Genomic DNA, 18,295 nt, shown 5'->3' on the forward strand with positions numbered 1-18,295 from the left:
AAAATTGAATAATAAGTTATTAGTGAAGAGGTAGGGAAGCAAAAGAAGTAACCAGGTTAATTGTCCTGACCTCAAGGGGTTGTGACTCTGAAGAAGTGATGAGACATATACATGGTTAGAATAATTAGGATAGATTATGATATGGGATATAAAAAAGAATTTGAAGCATTGCTATAAATTGAATAAGAGAAGAGGGAGTTATGGTTGGTTATCTTTGTGACAGTAATTTAAGCAGTGGTAGAGCAAAATTTTAACACTCAGGTAGAGTGAGTGTTAAACACTCAGGAAGTGAGATAAGTGAGATGGGAGCTGAAATGTATTTGTTTAGTTATTGGGTTCCTACAATTTTAGATACTATGTTAGGTACTGGAAATACACTGCACAATGAAACAAAAATAGTCCCTTCTCCTATATTTGCCATGTATTGGCAAAGAATATTGATAGCTGTTTCAAGAAGTTTGAATGGGTAAAGAGAGGCTAATTTGGGGAAAAACTCAGGAAAAGAGTAAAATGAGGGGGAGTAGTTTTGTTTGGATTTTAGTTGTTTAGATGTCTCCAGGGTTAGAGAAACATGCTTGGCTTTAGTCTGTGTGGAAGGAACCAGGGAAATGGAGAAATGCAAATTTTGATATGAATAACTGATTCAGTAAAATTGGTGAAGTAATGAAAGTCTTATAATTAAAATTTAATATGAGGGATTATTTTGGAAAACAAATGGAATATAGGTAAAGATAAAGAGGTATTTTAAGGTCTAAAGGAGAAACATTCAGTGATGCGCACATCAAATGGCCTCATCATTTTGTAAATCGGAAGGCTAATTCATTTGAAACTAAGGAAGTCAGGGCAAGGTTTGAGCCCAAGAAGAATAGAGATTTTGAAAAATGTGCAAAGAGCTGGAACATTTTAAGTGGTCACATCCTACTCACGACTAGATGGGGTCAGACAGCATAGTCCTGTTGAATATCTAAGAGGTATGACTAAACGGACATGGTTCTTACCTGCATGGAACATTTGATCTAGTGAAAGGTACATCCAATAATCAATTATACAAATAAATATTAACTTTTCAACTGACAAGAAAAATATGTCAGGGGATAGATTTCATAGAGAACTAGAGGGTTGACGAGAACCCAGTGAATGACTTTGGATTCTGAGCGGCAAAATAAAGCTAAGTGCAGTGTCTGATGGACCAGGGCGATGGAGAAAGATAAAGGGTAAATTATGAGTTCAGTAGGAGTCAGAAAGTGGAGTAAGTGAAAACACAGGCAACTGCACTTGGAAAGCAGGTTTTCAGTGTTTTACTAGAAGCAGAGCAGCTGCAAAAGACAAACTGACTTCAGGCAAAACTGTAATTTAGAGGAGAAATGGAGCCCTGAAGCGTGTGTGTGCAGCAACCCCATGCTCACCAGGGAGAGCTTAGCTTATGCCACGTATACAGCAACTGAGCATATTAATTCACAAACATGGACTACTCCAAGGCAGCATAAGTCATACAGGAAACATTTCTTTCTACTTTTGTTTAAAGCTATTAATGTTGTACTCACGTACATTCAGTGTATTAGATGATGTTCCAGCTTATTTGGCCCCTCTCTCATTGGGTGACCTTGCAGCCTCGCAATAAAGAGAACCATTTCTAGAAAAGAAATAAAATTAAAACATGGCATTACATTTAAGGAAGTTAGAAAATAGCCCAGGCAAAGTTATTTGAAATTAAAACTGAACTAATGGAATAACCTACAGGGAATAATTTATATTTCTCTACACTATGTTTATCCAAGTGTATATTCGTTTTATATTATGTCATGCTTGAGGCTTTTCCCAGAATATAAAAGGCTTTTTGCAAAATGATGGTAATCACAATATTTGGTTCTGAGAAAAATCTCACTTTATCAAATTTGTCTTTCTACTGGATTGTTGAGCAAGATTTTTAGCAAAAGAAAAAAGGTATATCTGGTGCTATTTATCCCTGCTTCCTTTGCCTGGTCTATTTTTGTGAAGTTAGTGTATTCCCCATTTAAATATACTGTGACTTTTCATGCCTGCATATCATTTTCCATTCTATCTCATCCACTTTAAATGTCATTATTCTTTTGTCTACTCATATTTCTCATCTACAAACTCACAGTCTTCTTTAATACCCAGCTCAAATATGACCTTTTCCCCCTGAAGCTGCCAATCAAAATTAATCTCTACCTCATCTGTAATCCCACAAACCTTTGTTTGTCATATATTATGAGATTTATATCCAGTGTTCCTAATTCTATCTCCCCACCTTTACTCTCTAAGGCAGGGGAAAGGTTTTATCAGCATGTGCATGTGTGTGCACTCATGTTTACTTTCTTTAATACCACCTGCCTTACTCAAATAACAGACATTCAGACATTACTTTCAATTGCTCCTTACTCTATTCTGGAGTAAATTAGATTTAGTTAGCACTGCTATAGTTTATGCTATAATAATTTAATATTTATTTCCAACTAAGACACTTATGTTTTCACTTGGCTTCCAAAGCACCATTCTCTCTAGTCTTCCTCCCACGATAGGTCATATGATGTTCTTAAGAGAATGAAATTAACTAATGACACATATTTTTAGAATCTATTCCCAAGAGAAGTCATTCTATTAGAGCAGAAAAGTATATTGGGTGGTTTACTATTTCAGATAACTTAGAAAGTCACAACATAAATGAGTTTATTCTTTTGATTTAAGAAAATCTAGGTTCTAATTCCTGTTTCACTGTGTTTAGTGATGTAACTTCAACCTGAGTCTCAGGTCCTCAGCTTCAAACTAGAATAATAACATATTCTCAATCACTCTTAAAAAGGGAGCTAAGTAAATAAAATTGGACTATCAGTAAAAGCGTGATCAGAATACTGAAAGCTACTAAATAAAACATGACAAATTATATGTATAACACAGTTTGAAACGTACCTCAGTTCTGAGAAAAAATGTGTATTGCCATGCAGATGAACTGCAATGATTTCCAGGTATTATAATTACTTTACGGTGGATCCTGGATTAAAGTTATGTCTTTTGATTTGTAAAGTAGGTCATTTTTCACTATAATAAGTATTATTAACACCTAAAAATAGGTAATTTATATTTGCCTGATTTAAAGATCCTGGGAAATATGTCACGTACTACTAATCAAATTAATAATGGCAACAATAGTATCTAACGCTTTCAAGCACTTACTATACATCAGACACTACATTAATTACTAATATCATTTATTATTTTATTTTATTCTCTGCATGTACTGCTGTATAAGTACTGTGCAGTGACCGATTGTGCCACTGGAGCTCCTATTTTATTCTCAATGCTTTGTAGTTGCAATTATAATCATGTCCATTAAAAAAATAGAAAAACAGGCAGAGAAAGATTAAATGATTTACACAAGGACACAAAGCCAGTAATGATGAAACTGTGATGCCAACCTAGGCAGCTTTGTAACACAAAAACAAATTCTAATTTGAAATTAGAATTATATAATCTGGAGTTAATACAGCAGAGTTCCAAGAAGGCAATCACTCTTAACTGAGAAAGTCTGGGGTGCATCTGGAAGACTAACGATGAATTAAAAACAAAGTAACTGTCTAACATTGTATGAATTAAAAACAAAGTAACTGTCTAACATTGTCAGTGGGATTATGTTCATTGCTGTGCTATTAACAATAGCAAAGACATGGAATCAACCCACGGGCCTATCAATGGCAGACTGGATAAAAAAAATATAAAACATAAACATCCAGTGGTAGACTAGATAAATAAAATGTGGTACATATAAATGTGGAATATTATGCAACCATAAAGAATCATGAAATAATGTCCTTTGCAGCAGCATGGATACAGTTTGAGGCCATAATCCTAAGAGAATTAACACAGCAACAGAAAACTGCATGCTCTCACTTATAAGTGTGAGCTAAACATTGAGCACACAGAAACAAAAATATGTGAACAACAGATGCTGTCAACTACTAGAGTGGGGAGGGAGGATGAGAGATGGCTGAAAAACTACCTATCAGGTCCTATGCTAATTACCTGGGTGATGGGATTCATACACCAAACCTCAGCCTCATACAAGATTCCCATGTAATAAATATGCACATGCACCTCCATGTCTAAAATAATAAAAGTTGAAATTTAAAAAAGAGTAACTAATACTAGGGTACTCTTCTTTAGGACACCATCACTTTACTGCATAACTCTCTAGTTGTAAAGTACTCAGTCTCTCCAATAAATCACTGTGTGTTTGTGTGTGTGTGTGTGTGTGTGTGTGTGTGTGTGTGTGTGTGTATAGGATGGTTGTTTTTGTCTTTTATGAGACTGAGTCTCCCTGGCTGGAGTGAAGTGGCATGATCATGGCTCACTGAAGCCTCAAACTCCTGTGTTCAGGCAATTCTCCCATCTCAGCTTGCCGAGTAGCTGGAACAGAGGCACACGCCACCATATCTAGCTTTTTTTGTTTGTTTGTTTGTTTGTGGAGACAGGGTCTCCATGTTTCCAGGCTTGTCTTAAACTCTGTGTTCAAGTGATCCTCCTGCCACTGTCCCGGAAAGTGCTCGAATTACAAGGGTGAGCCACTGCACCCAGCCTGCTCTTCTTTGTCATTGCTTCTGTGAACTGATTCATTGTAATGTTGGAGAGTAATAGCAGTAATTCACTCTGTGATTACCAAGAGTCAGTAAAATAGTTATGACAAATATCAATCTAATTGGAAGCACCACTGCTTGAAGTCATTTTAAAAGCAATCACTTGATAATGTTCTTTCAGTAGTTATCCTGCATTGGCAGAGAGGGGCAAAGATGAATGAGCAGGCACATGTCTTCCTCCAGTTCTGACAGTTCCTTTCCTCCTGATAAACAGCCATTCTGGCAGGAAAAAAGAAAAAAAAAAACTAATCTCCCTCTAACCTTTCTCCATTTGGATGAGTGCACCACAACGATTCTGTACTGTAACAGAGAAAATATCCAAGCTAAGGGGGAGGAAATCCTATGGATAATTCACTATACTTGATAATACACTGAGGAACAGCTCTAACCTATCATACACCAAGTAGAGACATTGTACAAACAATAAAAACAACAATAACAATAATGATGGTGGTAAGTGTATGTGTTCAACACATACTATGTGTCCAATATTATGGTAAACACATTATATAACTTATTTTGATTCTGTGTTGTATAAAGGCATTTGAAAATGTCATTCATTCAGTAACCACCTACTGCCTTTTCTTAAACAGATAAACACAACATTCCTAAAAGTATGAGATAGCTGAGTGAGACTTGACCACACTAAGGCACAAGGGAGTGAAATGATTGGTCCAGATCACAGCTGAAAATCTTTCATCTGACACTCTACCATTCTTCTCAGAACACTACTCAAGGTCCCACAACTCCCTTGATGTCTGTGTCTTTATCCTCAAATGGAGGGAATTATTTAATTGCATGAATTACAGGCTCTTCTCAAACTAGAGAATGCTACAATGTAATGGTCCTATCTTGCAAATGTCTGCTTTTAGCTACCACCTGGAATTGATAACATTCCACATTTCTATTGCAGGTGAGTGGGTGAGTGGCCACACAGGACTGGGACAAATAGAAAAATATTATCCAGATAATAAAATGGTATTTATATAATTACATAATGTTATAGAAATATTTATAATAGTGAATGAAAAAAGGAAATTCTAAAATAACAATTATTCTGTGATGATACATATGTCCATGTGCAAACACTAGATGGAAGAACATGGAATAATCTTCTCATGATATGTTTACTATGGGTAAAGTCTAAATGATGCTTTTATATTGAGCATTAGTGTATTCACAAAGTTATTTATGATATGAATTTTGAATGAGATTTAATTTAAAACATAGGTGGCACAATGACACTTCTGAAATTCAAAGAGATGCTCTGGTTTTCATGCTCAGGTAAAATGGCTAAAATTATCTCTTCAATGTTTGTTATAAATGACTCTTAAGAGCCACTTTTAAATCATTACATGTTCTTTGCATAACTATCAATCCTAGCACATATACCAGTTAGTAATTAATCCTTCAATATTCGTATTTTCCTCAGAAATCAACTTACTGTAAAGGATAAATGGCTTAAAAAAATGAAAATTACCCAAATTCATTCACTCATCTATTCATTCAAGACACAATAGTTAACTGCCCACACTGTTTTAGGCACTCTTTTGGGACCTGGGGATTCAACAGAAACTAAACACTTTGTATCTAGCTTTGAACCTGTAACAGTCCAGAGTTTAAAGTGGACTTTGTGAAAAAAGGGCTTAAAAAGGGATTTGACGCCAGTTTGTTTCCTTTGTCCTCACTGAAAATGCAGCAAAGTGAAGATGGTTGCTGAGCCTTGTCTCTGCAGCATCTCCTCAGGCAAATGTTTCCAGAATACAGTATGTTGCAGAAAATAATTTGGAAGTAGTCCAGCTCAGCTTCCTTCATTCAATTACCTGTCATCAAATCATTTATTTTAGCAGACAGAAATCATTGTGATGACAGGGATTTATTTCGTCCCTGTATTCCCAGCACCAAGGACAGCACCTGCACTCTGTCCATGAAGGTCCAATTAGAGTTCAGTTCACATAAACAAGTGCTAGATTACCATGTAACAAACTTGAGTCCAGTTAGGTTCTATCTCTCAAGGACATTCATCTACTTGGCTAATTATAGTCATTTACAAAGCACCTTCTATATGCCAGACATATAATACCTGCAATTATTTTAATCTCATGCTGTCACAATGTCATCCCTTTATACTTCACCTCTTTGTGCTTCAGTTTCCTCATCCATGAAACTGTGATAGTGATAGTACCTAACTAATTGGCTTGCTGTGAGAATTTAATTCTTAGAATGAAGTGCTCATGAAAAAGCCTAGACATGTGGTATGTACCAAACAAGTTTAGAATAGTATATTATTATTTAAAGTTCATGATAACATTTTGAAGAATATTATACCATCTTCATTTTACCAAGTAGGAAACAATGTATGATAGCTAAGAAATTTGAACAAATGCCCACATTGCTGAACCACTGAATTTAGAGATATTTCTTCACTCAGCTCTTCCTCTCCATTTTCTTGCTTATATTCTTAGATAAGATCCTAACCACTTTCTCGTTGGACTTTGTCAGCAACTTACTTCAGATGCCCCCCTCCTAGTTTTATACATTATCCTTTACATTATCTGCACATTCTAGTTTTGACACATTTTTCAAACGAATATAAAACTACATTATTCCATCTTCCTTAAAAACTGAGTAGCTCCCTATTGCCTCTAGAATAACTACAAAGTTCTCATAAGAACATTCTGTGCTTTTCATATTAAACAGACTTCTCTGATGCTCAAACTTTAGTCAAAACTCTAGGCAACTGAAATAAGATTACATAGTCCAAAATCACATAAATCTGGATGCAGATCCAGTTATTAGTTATGCAATCACCTGATTATTTTACTTATTTAATTCTTAGCATCTTATCTGGGGAATGGGGATCATGGATTTTAACACATAATTTATTACACACATAATAGATTCTTAGTAAATGATGTGTATTAGTATTATCTTGATTATTAGACTGAAGATATTGACCATTATACTTCTAAGAAGACAGAGAAGGAGAGCTTGACAGAGAATTAGTTCCAAAATCTTTTTTTTGTTGTTGTTAGATACTGGTTCTGATGGCACAAGAACGATCACATAATACATTCAGAAGAACATATATGTAAAAATTCCAACAGAGATCTTAAATACAAAAAATGGAGTGAGACAAAAAAACAGAACTGGCTGGAGTCAAGCAGTGAAATGGCATTTCAAAATTAGATTGTTAAACCAGTGTAAGTTTGAAGAGAAAATTCAATTAGAAATGAGATACTTAATTATTTTGTGCTTCAATAAAAATATAAGATCTGAAATGATCAAGAGAAAATAATGCTAGTCATGATAATTTTTATTACTATGTAGATTAAAACAGGTTTGTAATGGCTTTGCCAGCAATAAATAGAAACATTCTATATCCCACTCCTTACTTGAAATACTAAGAACTGGTGTCTGATTTTATAGCTGTCTAAGAATATGCTTTCCTACAAATAAATGCCCTCATATAGATTTTATGTTAAATATAGGTTAACTGACAGATTATTTTGAAGTGCTCAAAGTGATTAATCAAGGCTGTTTCATTTAGTGATGAGAGATATTCAGTGAGATTTCAAGATTTCATGTTTAGTTAAATTAAGATCATAAGCATGAAAACTCACTTGAACTCAAGAAAATATTTTGGGCCTGGGGAAGCTAAATGGTAATACTTTGAAATACAATCTTTGCATTAATAACACTAAGCCAACTTCCAGCTATCTTCACATTGATTGGCAGTGCTACCTGAAAAGAAAACGTGGTTTTACTTGTTTTAACCTAAGCAAACTTATTTAGATAAAATCATACTTTGAGCACTTATTTATACAAACATTTATTAGATACTTACTAAGGATCAAGCAGCATTCTAAGTGCTAAAAACAAATGAAGACAGACATACTTTTTCCTGATTTGATAGGGTTTATAATTTAATTTAGAGAAGGGGATAAAAAGAAAATGAATGCAATTATTTTGTAATAGTATGTATATAGGACAGAGAAGGCATTGTCATGGCTATGCTAGTTCACATCCATCAAGAAGCAGGCACTGAGACAGGGTTAGATATATAATACATTTATTGGCAGAAATTATTGTGGGGCATAAATGGGGAGTGAGCAGGTGAATAAGGGAAAGCTTTAAGACTATAGTGAAAGTCTACTGTGTGAAAGAGAATGGAAGGGGCAAAGTTTGGATGGAGAGAGTGTGGTCCTGCAGCACCATTCCAAGAAAGGTTTAGCTAGCCAACGGGATGTCCTTGAGCTGATGTTGCACATTAGATGAGTCCTGTGTTTTTTAAGAATGGGACTGAGCTACAAGCAGTCATTGGCTGGAAGCAGCTCACGGGAAACAAAATCCAGCAGCAAAAGCCCCGTGGATCCTGAGAGTAGCTTCTAGGTCTATCAGTCAATTATAATCCCAGCAAGAGAACAAATGGCATGCTTCCATTGCAGTGGTCATGGGAGCGTTAGTTTTTACTTGTGGACCAGAACTTCAGAAGGTGCTGCAGTTTTCAAAGATGGATAAGAAGTCACACATTGGACAAAGTAGGCAAGTGTATTCTAGGCATAAACTAATGTAGACAAATATAGGACAACCTGGCAAGTGTGGGGAAATTACAAGTAGTGCATTAGGGTTGGAGTATATATCTAAATGTGTTGGCACAAAGCATACCAGAGAGGGAAGTGGGATTCAGATTGGGAAGAGCAAGGTGAGTTCTGCAAAGTTGTTTGTCTTTATCCTGGAGATAATGGGGGATCACTGAAGGAATTCAAGCTTGGCAGAGGCAGTGTGAGATCTGCACTGTAGAAAGATCCCTGAGGTAGCCTGTCCAGATGGAGCATTCCAAAAAATAAAGAAAAAGGAGATACTAGTGATAAACAAAAGATAGCATCAGATAGACCTGGGTTCTAATCTTAACTCTAACACTAACGAACGATATGAACAGAGCTAAGTAATTTAACTCTCCATAACCCCTATTACTAACTTTGTATACAAGCAATTACTCAACTACTTATTTCATAGTGACACAGGATCATGTGAAATAAATAGTAGCATATTTAGGAACTCAGGTGTTGAAAGCAGACATAAACCTACTCTTCTATCTTGGCCCAAATGTATGACTACAGGAATACTTTTCATGAACCCCAGTTTTCTTAAATGCAGGGTAATGATGAAATCACATTTATCTCATGGAGTTGTTCTCTGAGCGGTGATATGTGTGAAGACTTAGCTTACTTGCAGTGCATAAAAAAGTCTAAATAACTAAAGGGTAGGTACCGTGTTATATGATTTAAACACATAATGTTATGTTCTCACAGCATCTCTGCAGGCAGGTTATTTCCCCTCCCGCCTTAGTGTAGAGGAGCAAATTGATGCTTGAGTTTAAGTAACTGGCTCATGATCACACAAGTGATTGTACTGTGCTACAATTCTCAGCGGCTTTACTTCAAAACCCATATTTTTAACCACTATTCTCCATTACCTTCCATTCCAGCACAAAGCAAAACCATCTACCTGCCAAAGCAAATGCAATTCTAAGAACTCACTTGCTGGCTATGGCTGGATTCCTTGTATTCCTATTATACTTTAAAGCAGAGTAAGGGATCATTTAAGCAGAACCTCCTGGTTTGCCCCGAGAGAGGTTTTATTCAGTTCATTTAGAAGGAATATTACAGCCACCACAGAGATTCTACTATAAGCTGTGTTATATGCTTTGAAATTGGTTTCAATGAAGGAGAAGGGGTAAAAATGATGAAGGCAGTTGTCTCCAAGGCTATTTCCCTGTCGGGAGAGTCTTTGAAATGTTTGCACACGTTAGTCTCTTCATTCTTATGCTTCCAAGTAGGAGTAGCCATAACACAGATCATTAAAACCCATGAAAATGTGACCTGAAAGGTCAGATGTTCAGTGATTAGGCAGAAGGCCCTGACCCGTTCAGCTCTCCCTCTTCCCCATTTCCACTTCCAGTAAAATGACTGACTTGTTTTTAATCTAGGTTCTGGCATATTTCTCATTAATCAAACTACTTCACTTCACCAACCTTTAGTTTCCTTAATCAGAATAGGACTGTTTTAAGGTTGTCCTAAATACTGAAGGTAAATGCTCATCATTGCATCGAACAGCTATTAGCTACTCCAGAAATGTTAACTCTCCTTGGATGAAGAGCAGAAAATTATTTCGAAACAAACAAATTGTCAGAAGACAATTTCATCGATAAATAAAAGTGATATTGTATTGATAACCAATAAAGAGTTTAAGATTTCATCACTAATATTTGCATTTAAAAAAACAAACTAAAATCATTCACAGTTGCCTTAGCAATAGATGTATACCATATATCTTGAGGAAAAAGATATCCCTATCTATCAATTGCAAGATTTGTATTTTCAAGAATAATTTTTCTGGCCTCCTCAATGAAGGGGTTCACCTCAAATACAAAAATTATAAATTTGCAAGACTTGCAAACACAGATATATTTTTGCAGCTTCACTGGAAAGGATAAAAAAAAAATGATGCCTCTGGCATTAGGAAAACCACAGCTGAAATAATGTGAAGTTTGCTAATTTTATTAACAAGTCTACTCTGGGAAATTTGGCTAGGACCTCTGTCTCCCAGAAGCTCTCTACTGATGAAGTGGCATGGGTTCTTGAAGTGGATGTCTTTCTGCACTTCTGGAAAGCTTTGTAATGCAGAGGGAGGATTAGAAAGCAGTAAGCTCCCAGTTTTCAAAATGATTCTGCAAACACCTGGTAGGTTTGATCATTATTACCCTGAAATAATGTTCCAAGAAAGGCAATTTTGCATGGTCTTAGAGTATAAGTCAAAACAGTTTTCCAATTCCTGGTAATCTTGGCACTTATTAACATTTAAAAACACTTGACATTTAGCTAATGCTTTGCCAATAACAAGAGATAACAAATTGTAAAAACATGGACTTCTATATCTTTCCTATTCATTCTAGCTTGTATATTCTCATGTCACTATGCAAGTAGAATTCTGCATCTCTGCTCATTTTTTTCTACTGTAATATTCATGATCTCCTAAGTGATTTTCAACTTTATAGTTTTTCTTCTCTCCTGGTCAAACCCTAATGAATCAGTTAATGAAGCACGTTTTCTTTTAATTTTTTATCAACTTATACTAACTTACCATAGGAATTAAAGCATCATAACATTTCAACACACAGTCTATATTCCTAAAAATAATGAACAGTTTAACACAATCCGACCCCTTAATATGTAGTATCCATTGAAGTCCTTACAACTCCAATTTTAAAACTCATGAAACAGGTACCAGTCACATGAAGGTGAATGCAAATTCTCTGACAAGTCTTGTCAAGATAAATATTTGCTGTTACATAGAATCAGCAGTGTAACCCAGCATTTCAACATCTTGCCTCCTCCCTCTAGTAGTCCTCAGTGTTTACTGTCAGCACCTCTATGTCCATGAGTACTCAATGCTAGTACTTCTCACTTCTAGCTCCCACTTAGAAGTGAGAAGATGCAGTATTTGGTTTTCTGTTCCTGTGTTAATTTGCTTGGAATAATGGCCTCCAGCTGCATTCAGGTGGCTGCAAAGGACATCATTTCATTCTTTTTTACAACTGCATAGTATTACATGGTATATATGTACCACATTTTCTTTATCCAATCCACCACTGATGGGCACCTAGGTTGATTTCATGACTGCTGTAGTAAATAGTGCTGTTATAAACATATGAGTGCATGTACCATTTTGTAGAACAATTCATATTCTTTTGGATATATACCAAGTAATGGGATTGCCGGGTCAAATGGTGGTTCTGTTTTAAGTTATTTGAGAAATCTTCAAACTCTTTTTCACAGTGACTGAACTAATTTACATTAGCACTATCAATGTATAAACATTCCCGTTTCTCCACAGCCTTGCCAGTCTTACCAACCAAAATAAAAGTATTTTGACTTTTTAATAATTGCCATCTGACTGGTATAAGGTGGTCTCCTATTGTGGTTTTGATTTGCATTTCTCTGATGGTTAATGATGCCATTGAGGCATAACTAAGAAAGACATTTTTGGCTTAAATTTGACACTTGACCATTTGAAACTAATAGACATCTAACAGAGCCCTGTACCCATCAACCACATAATGTACATTCTTCTAATCTGCACACAGAATATACTCCAAGACTGACCACATGATGAAACAGAAAGCAAGTCTCAACGAATTCAAAAAAATAAAATTATACCAACCATATTATCAGACCACAGTGGAGTAAAAATAGAAATCAATACCAAAAAGATCTCCTAAAACCACACGATTACATGGAAATTAAACAACTGCTCCTGAATGACTTTTGGGTAAAAACAAAGTTAAGGCATAAGTCATACATTATTTTTTTTAATCAGAGAAAGTTCCTTATCAATTAATTTCATTGAATAACTTTTGCAAATACAGGCTAATAGTGGAATGTTTAGAATATTAGAGACGTTCTGAGTTATACATACTAATTATGTATGACTATTTTTATGTTTAAAGGTTTTGGTTTCTAATTAATTTTGCTTAGAAAAATATTTGATTCCCAATTGTAAAATGAAGCACAAATTTGCAAAACATCTTCACGATAAAAATTGAGAAGTGGGAGATACTTGGTAACAAATTTTAGGTTTTTGCTGTTGTTGTTCTGGGATGCAGCAAAGTTAAATGAAAAGAATTTGATCCTTTCAGATCTTGCTTTTAAGCTGTTTTGGTAACAGAGATGTGCCTATTTTAGGACAAATTTTGTCTCCATTGAAGCTATCTGTTGCCTAGTGAATTATGAGATTTTCTAGTCTGGCTGGTGGGAATAGGAATTCTCCCTAACCAAAGAGTGAGTGTAGGGCACTATCCCCTCTATTCTTAGGGTGTATTTCTCCTCAAGCCATCCTCGTCTTTTTAGGCATTCTCACAGATCACCACAACAGCTGAAGACAAACATATGCAGATCTCTGGAAGGCTCTTCTCTCATTCTCTCTCACTCTCTCTCGATCCCCACCTCCCCTCACTGGTCTCTCTCCACAGCCCTCTCGTCTCTGAGACCCTTCTCCCGCAAACTATAGCCCCCATGGCCTCCCTGTACTCCCAGCTCCTTGAAGTGTCCCCTCTCCTTAGACTAGGGCCTGGAAACTCTTAATAAGCTGGGACAGTGGTAGAGTCTTCATTTGTTTCCCTCCATAATTGTCTCTCATTGTTTCTCAATTTAATATTCAGTGTCTTGGCTACCACTGTGTTGAGTATTTTGTCCTTATTTTTTTTTCAAATAAGAAGTTAGAACTGATATCTCTTCCTTCATTTGGTGAAAAGTAGAAGTCACTCATCCCCAGTGAAGCCTCTTGATGGGTATACTTGTCACTGCTCTTCTTAAATTGCTCAAAGGAAAGCCTGGATTTTCTCTTATGATTCCCCAGTATAAGTCACATGTTCTATATAATCTGAGTTGTTTAGTCTCTCTCAATATACCTCATATTCAAAATATTTGAAGCCTCATATATTTGGACAAACTAGCTGTTTTACCTGGACTCGCATTCATTGAAGAAATGCTACTATGAACTTTGAACTCCTACGAACATAGAGTTTGTGGTCTTACTAATTATTTCTATGATAAGAGGAAATTTTTCATATCTCTTATTTTTTTCACAGCTAAAATGATACAGCTTGCATCAGATCTGTAACTTGCCAGTAATAGAGGTAGTGAAATGAAAACTACTCTGGGTGGAACTATAGTGAGGTGTCCAAGATCCCATCCATCCCTCCTCAGAATCCTAAGAGCACTGACACATGAATGGAGGCAATCCCTACATCCTTCCCAGCTCTAAACTTCAATAGTCAGAAGATCATTCCATTATGTTTTCTTCTTTTCTTTTTCTTACGTCCCATTATACTGAGCACCTACTATGTTCTAGGAAGCTGGCAACTTGAAGGAAAAATGATAGACATTCCTCCAAGATAAACAATGCTCTCCGCCATTAGAAAATCCTTACTGTCCCACCCAGATGCCACTTATCTATTATTATTTTCTTCAAATTCACAATACAATGTATTTTCCTCAAATGTTCAAATATATGTGCATCTGTCTTATAGAAGTGATGACATATTTTTCTCTGTATTATAATCATTATTTTCACTTGTCTGCTCCACTACTTAGATTATAATATCACCGAGTTCAAACATGCCTCTGGCCTTTGTGTATACATGGAATCTTATAATAAAAAATGTGCTATAAATTATTTATTTCTAGTTACTATAGTGATATCATAGTGGAGAAAAGTTGAGCAATAGAAAAATGTACAAACAACAAATAATACTTAATCCTGTCTTAATTGTTCCCTATACCCAAGTAAGTTTATTTCCCAGTGGTAACTAATGTTAATATTTTGAGATACATCCTTCCAGACTTTTTCTCTAGACACATTTACACATATGGAATCATTTTGTTTTGTGTTTTTTTAATAAAACACATTTGATCCTGGTATACATAATTTGGCAACTTGCTTTTTTTGTTCTTTACTAAGTATGAATCTTGAGTCTCTTTCCATGTCTATACACATATATCTGCTCCATTCTTTTTAAAGGCTTTGTGATATTTTTGATGCATAAATACATGAATCAGTTCAGGATGAGCCCAGTTAAGTTCCTACTATCCAATATCCTTCCCATAAGGTGAAATATTAGCTGCAACATAGTGAAAGTAATGGAAATAATGCTGCACCATTCTGCATAGAAATAAGACCATTATAATATATAATAAAATCAAAGGCAAGACAGGAAGGTAAACTGCATTGATTTTCTGGAAACTTTGATGGGGAATTGTTTTATGTTATTTCTGCTAAATTCTCAAATAAAAAGTTACAAAAGAAGAAAGGCTTGTTTTCCAAAACCTTTTCCAAATAAACAAATGGTATCCATTTGCAACCTGCTTCCTAGGTTCCCAAAATAAACATGTACTTAGAGACATGTTGTCTAGAATGAGACAGTGAGTTTAACACTGAAACACACATTGTGTAATGTGAACTACCTGCTATTGTGCTTATTAGTTTAATCTGGCAAGTTGGGGGAAATAACAGAGAAAATTTAAAAAAAAATCCTGATGCACAAAGATAGTGCCAACTTAAACATCAAGGCAGTCTGTGAAAAGTAGGTCAATAGTATGACTTTGCACACATTGTATTGCACACATAAATTGTGCATATATCAATTTTGTTGTCTAGAGTTATAGAAAAATTAATATGTTGGCACTTAAATATTTTAATTTGCATTTTAAATCTCTGGAGCATTTGGACTATATCATATTCATATGAAGCAAGTCTTACCATATGGATATCCCCTATTAAAAAATAGTCATTAAAAGGTGATGATTCTAAAAGAAAATGCTAAATTAAAAATTTTTAAAGGTATGATTAAGATTAGATGTAGGCCGGGCGCGGTGGCTCAAGCCTGTAATCCCAGCACTTTGGGAGGCCAAGGCGGGTGGATCACGAGGTCAACAGATCGAGACCATCTTGGTCAACATGGTGAAACCCCGTCTCTACTAAAATTACAAAAAATTAGCTGGGCACGGTGGTGCGTGCCTGTAATCCCAGCTACTCAGGAGGCTGAGGCAGGAGAATTGCCTGAACCCAGGAGGCGGAGGTTGCGGTGAGCCGAGATCGCGCCATTGCACTCCAGCCTGGGTAACAAGAGCGAAACTCCGTCTCAAAAAAAAAAAAAAAAGATCAGATGTAATAATATACCCAGTAAGATAAGAAGACTAGGAGTAATAAAATAGTCACCGTTTATTGAGTAGCAGATAGTTTCTGGGAGTTTATTCTCTATAATCAGTGTGCCTCAGATTGAATTCTGGCTCTGTTATATCCTGACTCTGTAAGGTTGGGGAGGACAACTTCTTCATGCCTCAGTTTTCCAATCTGTTCAAATGGGTATACTAGAAATTATTTCAAAATTTGCTCGAAGGTTTAACAAGCTTGTATCTGTGAAGTATTAGATTATTTTGACTATGAATTCCTCAGAAAAGTTAGCTATAATTAATTCATGTGTGTGATGTACATACTGTCCAAAGCATCTTACAAGGTGAACATTATCATTTTTATTTTAAGGATGGTGAAATTAGCAACGTGAGTGACTAATTAATTTACAGATACATAACAGTTAGCGAACCAAAGAAGACTGACTGGACTCCAAGTCCCTTGTCTCTATATTCCAATCTCTTTAGGCTATACAACTTTCTCCAAAAATAAAATATTTTCAGGGTTTATTTTGGGAACCTAGGAAGCAGGTTGACTGGCTTTGAAAGCTACCTTTAAAACTGTCTCTTCCATCTCCCTTTTAATTTCACATTGAACATTTACTGTGAAATGACACTAATTTAGAAGTTCTAACACTTTTGCAATTTTGATCAAGCATGCTCTTTTTCTAAGCTTTCACCCTTTGAATCTTGTCTTCATGTTTCCTAGAATTAAGATGTCACCATATTTAAAGAGTATCCCTTCACCGATGCAAATGTAAATAATTTACTGAGACTGACTTGATACAAAACCCACCAGATACACATATATGATTTAGTTGAAGCAAACAGATAGGTAGAGGCCCAACGAGATGCTCCAAGAGGGATACCCTTGCCTATGATCAGTCCAAGTGTTCCTGCATGCTGTTGTAGCTCTTCACACAGATCTTGGTCACAATCAGACATCAGACATCTGAAAATTTGTGTACTTGTGAATCACTGGGTTATTTAAGGTATCATTGAATAACTCTCCTGTACCTCGTACACACCTCTGTCTACCCCCAAACACACGCACACACGCATGCACACACACACACACACACCCCATATACTTTTGTCCAGATCTTTGAAACCTATGTGTCCCCTGTATGGTTGTAAAATTGGCTCCTTAAATGCAGAATAAACATAGAGCTCTGCATGTAGCAGCACTAATGAGCACACAAAGATACTAATAAGGAGGTCCTTAGAAAACAAGATTGCTCTAAGATGTTTCTTCCTTAAAGTGTAATGTTTCTGTTTTATATTTGAGACAGTATGATACTTTTATAACACAGTTCATGAAAAAAGCTTTCCTGAGAGGGACCCTATTTAGAAAATATAAACTCTATGGAAATACAATAAGGGAGTTATAAAAAAATTATTCAATCTGTAGATTCCAGAGCCAATAAATTTTCAATTATAATTTTACAATTTATTATCAAGGTTTTTCATTTCCTCACTTTTAGAAGATAGGCAGTGATATAGGCACGGATTACCCACCTCTCAGGTCCAAACTGAAACCTCATCTTGTCAAGAAAGGTTCAATATATTCTGAACCTTTTAATATATTTCATTATCATTCTTCTTGTCACCATAATAAGAATGCAAAGCTGTATGTAATTTCATAAGCATATTACCCTGATTAAATTTTATGTTAGTGAAATGCATCACTATATTTCACAGATCTATCTTTAGATTTAAACCCCAAGCACACATTACTAGATATTGTGAATGCTTAACTGATGCCCTTTACATCAAAAATACCCACTGACTAAACCTATAAGAACTTAGTTTTCTGACCATTTGGCATAAAGAACAGGAATGGAGGGTAGCAAAGGTTCAAGTGAATAAAAGAGCCTTTGAGCCTTCTTG

The 18,295-nt window shown here is 35.6% G+C and overlaps 1 protein-coding gene across 43 annotated transcripts in view; it reads right to left on the reverse strand.

The window, feature by feature from the left end:
* The window catches only part of LRRC4C (leucine rich repeat containing 4C), a 1,379,884-nt gene that overhangs the window by 848,254 nt on the left and 513,335 nt on the right, over positions 1-18,295 (reverse strand). For all 43 annotated transcript variants that reach the window (XR_013523383.1, XR_013523384.1, XM_035264275.3 and 40 more), the window contains one exon: positions 1,549-1,633. The gene's annotated coding sequence lies outside the window, so the exon portion shown is untranslated. The remainder of the gene's footprint in view (positions 1-1,548; positions 1,634-18,295) is intronic.

Source organism: Callithrix jacchus, chromosome 10 (assembly GCF_049354715.1).
Source record: "Callithrix jacchus isolate 240 chromosome 10, calJac240_pri, whole genome shotgun sequence".
Taxonomy (NCBI): Eukaryota; Metazoa; Chordata; class Mammalia; order Primates; family Cebidae; genus Callithrix; species Callithrix jacchus.